Here is a 6880-nt window from a genome sequence, read left to right as displayed (position 1 = left end):
CTTCCGGACGTCGAAATTGGCACGACCTCTCGCGAGATGCAGATACTGTCGAACTGTTGGGTGCTGCTGTGGTCTTGGGACGGCGTATTTTGTATCACAATCGTTACGAACGGTTCGAACGGTTTAGTGTGTGAGTGTGTGTGTGTGTGTGACTGTATGTCACTCGTGCAAACTGTTTTTATGCTAAAGGGATTTTCGGTTTTTGTTTTCTGGTGAGGTAATGATGTCAGCAAACACTTCACATCTCCGGGACGATGAGCTGAGTTGCGTTTTGTATCGCAACCGTATCTATGTTAACCAGTCGAGATAATTAAAGATTAAAAGGGGGTTAAATTCGCTTAAGAAGCTTACTATTCCTAAGAGATTTGGAAGCATAGGAAATTAGGAAATTGTTTTAAAGCACCACTGGTTTTTATTCGATTCGATTCGATCCTGGAGGAGTTCGGCTGCACATTTTTGTTCCATGTCGTGCTGCCTTGAAAATTGCATCCCAAAAACCGATCAGAAGGCCTCGACACTCTGTTATGCTGATGACATGATAATCTTCCTTCCAACTCAACTCTTTATGATTTGTGTGTCCCTTCGTCCTTCTCTTCTTGGTGCTCGTCCACTCTCTCTTCTTCTATGTCCATATAAACGTCAAATTATATCCTTTTCCCGTTCCCTAAATCCTGTCATGTTCGATTATTCTCTCTTTGTGGCTCTCCATTAACCCGTTCTGACTGTGTGAAGGATCTGTGAAGGACGTACGCTAGTCACATACCGAACGTTGTCTCTAGGGCTAGCAAAACTCTCCGACTGCTGCGCCGGATGGTTGCGGATTTCCGCGATCTCGTGTGCCTGCGCGCTCTTGGTGCGCTGCTGGGTCTATTACCTTTAGAAACTCCACGCCGCACTCATGCCCAGGCTAGTTTCAACGCCTCCCTTCTCCTTCTCTCCGTCGACGACCCACTTTTTTGCTATCCTCTATCAATTTTTATGTTCCTATCGATCGTCTGCGCCCTCGTGCTCTACTGGCCGTCGCAACACGGCGCACAGCGGCAGGTGCGAATGATCCTTTGCTGCGCGCTTTTCGTGCCTTTAATTTTTCCCCGGACCTATTTGACTTTTCCCATCTCCCCAGCCACTTTCCGTACTCGTCTACACTCCTCATCCTTTTAGTCTACCTTCCTCCCCATGACCTCTTTTCCCTTAGGTGAGTTTATTAAGAAAATTTGTGCAGCCTTAGGCAGACAAATTGTAAAGTTAAAAGATTTAAATAAGTAAAATGAAAGACGCGGTTGCATGCGTTGTAAAAATGTGCAACATATGCTACCATTTAACATTTAATGAATGGGGCATCGTCCGCGTTGGCGTAGTGTTTGTGCGCGAGACTGGGTGACTCGGTGTGGATGTTTCGGACGATTGAAAATTTTGCCTTTTAAGGGATTGGTTTGGCGTCGCGTTTGCGTACAGTCGACGGTCCTGTTTTACTTATAAATGTTACGAATTTAAATAAAAATCCTTACCTTTCCTTTTTTTATTAGACATCTAAGCATGTGTTTAGGGTTACTTATTTCTGTTTACGCCAAAAAAAAGCGCCTAAAGCACTCGTAAAATAAAAGATTTGCGTCAAAAGGTGCTCCGTTTATTTTCTCACCTCCTTTTGCCCATTCTTCCATCGCAAATAACCCTTTCCTTTTCTTTAAACGGTCAACTAGAACCGAACCCCTTGGGCGTCTTTTGGCTGGCTTGCACAAGGCAGCATGCAACATGTAAGCAGCAGCAGCGGAGGCTACCGAGAACACATTACTATCGTTGCGAACTTATGTGGCGTGAAGTGTGAAAAGTGTTCCGTTTTATGCGCGTTTCGAACCTGCCAGTGGGTACGGTTTGGCCGTTTCGTGCTCGTGGACTAGCTGTCTAAGGGTCTAAGGGTCGCATAGGAAAAGGGCGCACCAAAAAGGTCTCCTCGGTGCGCTTCTTATGCACACAGAGAGCCAGGGTGTATCGATTTGCCCCCGGAGGCGTGTGTGCAAACAGCGGCAATAATTCCAGACACCATTCTGCATCGGTTCTGCCGTTGCTGTACAGAGTACGAATGCACGAGTTGTTATTTGTTTTTTATTAATCTTTTTTTTATTATTATTTCGTAATGACGGCCAGGCCGTAGTACTTAAAATCTAATCTTACATCTGGCTTTACAACTCATTCAACTTTTAACAAGTGCATCTTATCCCGGGTGAGCTCAGTTGTGGATGCTGTTGCTGCCAGATATCAGGTTCTGATGTTGTCCTCTCTATATCCGCTAAGGGGTAAGCGCCTCTTTGGAGCATCGTGCCGTAGAGACAAACAACTGGCTCCCAAGAAAATTAAGCAAAATAAGACAAACAAGCCCTCTCGATAAGCCGCAGCTCGAACGCACCGCTGACAGCGTTAAAAACACATACGCAAAAAACGGATCAGAACAGGCGAATGACGTTCGACGTTTTGCGACAGCTAGCATCGCTCGGACAAGAAGTGACCTGGCTGGGACGTAGGAGGTTGATTGGAGAATAGAGTCTTGAAAGGTAACCCTTGATGCATTCCGCGTCTTGGATCTCACGGGTCATATGGAAGACTAGTCATAGATTAGTCCCTACTGCTGCTAGCCACAACGTGATCGAGCTGATCCTTAAAGGAAAGTCTCGTGTCGTCGGTCGACACGTGGCATTGTGAGCAGCCAAAAGTGATCAACACGCATTTCTCAGGGCAGGACTGGAAGTCTCGTAATGACGCCTGCAGTTGGGCGTGTTCGTAAGGTCCTCGAATTGTGCGAAAGATTTTAGTGTCGTCCGCATAAAAGAGATGATGATCCACTGGGATAACCAAGGACGCGTCGTTGATGTATAGCGAGAACAGCAAAGGACCAAGGTTGCTGCTCCACGGGACGCCAGGGGATGCGCGTATGGACCTTGACGTGTAAGGACCCAGCTTTACCGAATGTCGATCTAGAAGGTATGATTTCATCCAGAACATCATGGGTCTAGGAAGTCCAAGCGTGTCAAGATACGTGAGCAGGATCGAATGAGACCACTACAACTTTGTGAAGCTATAGTAGCAAGTAGCAACAGTAAAGTCAGGTTCAGTGATCAGCATGGAGCCGATAGCCACAAAAACCTTGTAAGTTTGCTGCAGAATCGAATCCAGACATTCCACCAACGACAAGGTCGCCAGTTACGACCCTAGATCTCCTAAACCAATTTTTATCGACAATAGTGCTTACAATCTACGGGAAGGAAGAGGGGAAGGGATCAAAGGACGATTCCCATCTCTTTGGCGAAGTCAAATAGAATCCGCGTATGTTCGTAGTCCTTCTGTCCCAGGATATCGCGCATCGCCATCGCGGGGGATCTTTCCGATTGTTCCAGGTGTTAAAAATAAGCATAGAAAACATAGTTGAGAGATTGTTACAACTAAACACAACTAGAAGTTAGTAGTGAAGGCCCCATGAATAAATAGAACATGAGAACACGAAGAGGAATAAAAACCTTCTCTCTCTTTACTCTCTTCCCTCTACCCGGGAATCGAACCTACGGCGGCGGGGTCGACCTACACAATTTTTACCTGCATCGCTTATCCGCCTCTTATCACCTATGCCACGGCGCTCGATAACGCAATCGGTGTTAAAACCGGTACAACAATCAACCGCGTGTTCTCGTCCAGCTCGTCCAGCTCGTGCGCGCATTCGCGAATGGACCCACGTAATGATTTGTGATTGTGATTCGCAAACACGAATCAATTAACCTTCCAGTTCAGCGTAAACGATGCGCAATCAATATTTGTCAACGGGCCACGGTATGGACTGATATGGAAAAAACGTCCTGTCGCCGCTCCAAACCTTACCCTCCCGAATGTTTGCGTGCAGTGTGTGAGCATCTTTTTTTTCATGGTTCAACTATTGCACAACAACCGTTTTCCGCTTCGTTCCGCCCGTGAAAAGGAAAAACAATTCACTCCCACCAGATCATTGCAGCGTGTGTGTAGAAAATCAGCCCGGGGGGGATTTTTCCGGGTACGACCGTATCTGTTGGTTCGGTATGTGTGTTACGCGTTCCGCACGTACTACGCTGCTAGTCGAGTCGGCACGTGTTACTAACCCTAAAGGTTTACACCGCACGAATGCCGGTGGTTTTGGTTGTTTGTTTAGAGTATTAATGCCCAACTAACAGACATTATTGTTTTATTACCTTTGCTCCATTTTTTTTTTCGTACAATTGTTTCCTGTTTGTGCTTGTATTATCTATCTATATTGTATCCATTGTTTGAAGTATTTTTTTTCATGTTGTGTGTGCTGTTGGAAAAGCCAGAAAAAAAGCGATCCATTTTCGTCACGATTTCATTTTTCCATTACAATTTGTTCCGAACGCTTGAACACCTCTCAGCCCCCCCCCCCTCGCTATCCCTCCTCAGTTTCCACCCTGTTTTTGATCCGTCATTGGTTGTTTGGCGAAGATCTATTTTTATTTTGGCACTGACACTATTTTTCATCACAAGAAAACTGACTCAATACGTATGTGTGTTTTTGTTGTCAGTGGATGGAGAAGCAGCGTGGTTGAGCAGTGTTTTCGCTTCTCTTTCCCGCTTTTTCAAACCCGGTTTTTGGTTTTTGTTTTACAAAAAGACCGTCTTGCTAAAAACTTCTTTCTAATGACAAGAAAGAAAACAAAAATGTTGAAAATGAAATTTTACCAAACAAAAAAGGCCGAGAGAAAAAAAAAAAACGAAAGTCGTGCTAGGACAGTTGATTTGAGTTTTCGTTGTAGTTGTTTCACGTTTTTCCTTTTTCGAAATAATCTGATTCACATGAAGGTGCACACGGCGTTTAAAATACACGAAACATCAGAAAAAACAAGAACTTCTCGCTCTGCTCTCTCTCTCTCTCTCTCTCTCTCTCTCTCTCTATCTATCTTTTTCTCTCTTTCTTTCTCACTCGAACATACACACATACTACTTCCGGTGGAAAGGTAGGTCAGCACGACAAGACAGGTCCCGAGACCAGCTCTTCTTCATTTTGCACCAGTAAAAAAAAGGGTGTCTGAGTGTGTGCGTGGAAGGACATCGAGGTACCAAAGGGGATGATTTTCACGAAAGGAAAAAAAAAACGGGAGATTTTCCTCTCCCACCCTCTCACGACTTTATTTTGCTTTTTGTGACACACGGTCACTTGTGACGTAAGTTCAGCTGTGGTAAGAATTCGGGTTTTCTTTCATTTTTGACAATTTTGTGACCACTCAGCCCCCACCCCCCCCCCCCCCCCCTCCATCCCATCCCATCCCATAAGGATGTTGATATTCTGGATTTTCCTTCTCTCTCTCTCTCTCTCTCTCTCCCTTTCTCAAATTTTTTTCACGATCAGTTTCCGTTTTCTCGTTGGAAAATATTTTGGCATCGCCAACATCACTGCACCCTCTACACGACGACGTTTGTCTCCAAACATACCTCAAGGTGAGATCTGTCCCACATGCACACACACACACACGCACAGCGGAGTAGTAAAGAGGGTTTGAAGTGTCTTTTTTTTCTTGCGCCGCTCGATGCGCATCACATTCGCGTGGAAAACTCATCGGAAAAATCCACACGACCGTCTGTGAGGCGCGTTAGAGCGCAAGGTTTATTGCCCTTTTTTTTCAACCTTTTTTCCCTCCCTCCTTTTGGGCCTGACATTCTTCCCACTTTCGAATTTCTACGATACGATACGGTGGCTGGTGGTGTGATGATGAATTTCGTTACAATTTCTGTGGTCATCAGCTCACGTGCAAGAATAACCTGAAGATAGAAGAGAAGAGCAGAACAAACCCCTTTTTGCTCGTGTTGTATCGCTTTCCTTTCTGGTGATAAAAATGGGTGTAAAAACTAGCGACACACGGAGCGTTTGTGTGTAGACTGGAGACGATAGATAGACCAGCAAAACGACGACGATCGACGATGGCAACTAGGGTGGACAGTGTCGTTATCTTGCCAGCTAACAACGCTAGGTTATTTGAAATCGAGGTGACCGCTTGGCGGGTAAATATTACTTCCATCTGCGCGATGATGCGATGATGTACGGAAGGGCTGCGAAGGGTGGTGCGGTAGTCTGGGAGACTGGGTGAGGGAGGTATTTGTACAAGATAGGGCTAGAAATTCCGGTTCACCAACCACACAGCACTGTGTGTGTCGGACGCAAATTGGATGACGTTCGCTGTGGTGTGATGTGGTTCACCTAACAACCTCAGGCAGAGGGTAAGGCTAAAGCTGTTACACATTTTCGCGGACTTTATGTCTTTGGAGGATGAGACATTTAATTAGTTGATTCTATTTTGGATGGAAAGGAGGAAAAAAACGCAGGAAAATAGAAACATGCACAATGTTTGTTTGAACTGTGAGGCAAATAGACGTGTAAAAGTGTTTATTTATGACGCGTTTTAGTGATTCTGATGATGAGGACTTCATTCCGTTTTTTTTTTGTATGTGTTTTGACGTTTGACGGCTAAAATACTGACAATTCCTTACAGCAAACACGCAAGTTTGCAGTTTAAGTTTTTAATATTTCGGGATTAATTCTGCGCCGTTTTCTTGGTTTTATGAAAGTGTTTGTTAAAATCTGAGCATTGTGATACCTCCAAAAATATCGCTCGAGTCTGTGTATGGAGCTTTTGGAGAAAAATTCTACAAAAAGGAGAAGACAAGAGCAGGGCGAGACTGCCCAAAAGTTTGACAGCTTAAAGTCATCATTAGACTTCCGTTTTATGGGCTCAGTTTTTCGTAGACGGGAAGACTAAACTTGACTTTCATTAGATAGCCACTTGTTGTCGTTTTCCTTCGTCCTCCCCCCCCCCCCACCCTTCTCCCATGATTGACAGATGAAGGAAATCCCGCT

Source organism: Anopheles maculipalpis, chromosome X (assembly GCF_943734695.1).
Source record: "Anopheles maculipalpis chromosome X, idAnoMacuDA_375_x, whole genome shotgun sequence".
NCBI lineage: Eukaryota > Metazoa > Arthropoda > Insecta > Diptera > Culicidae > Anopheles > Anopheles maculipalpis.
This window is presented reverse-complemented; position numbering follows the sequence as displayed.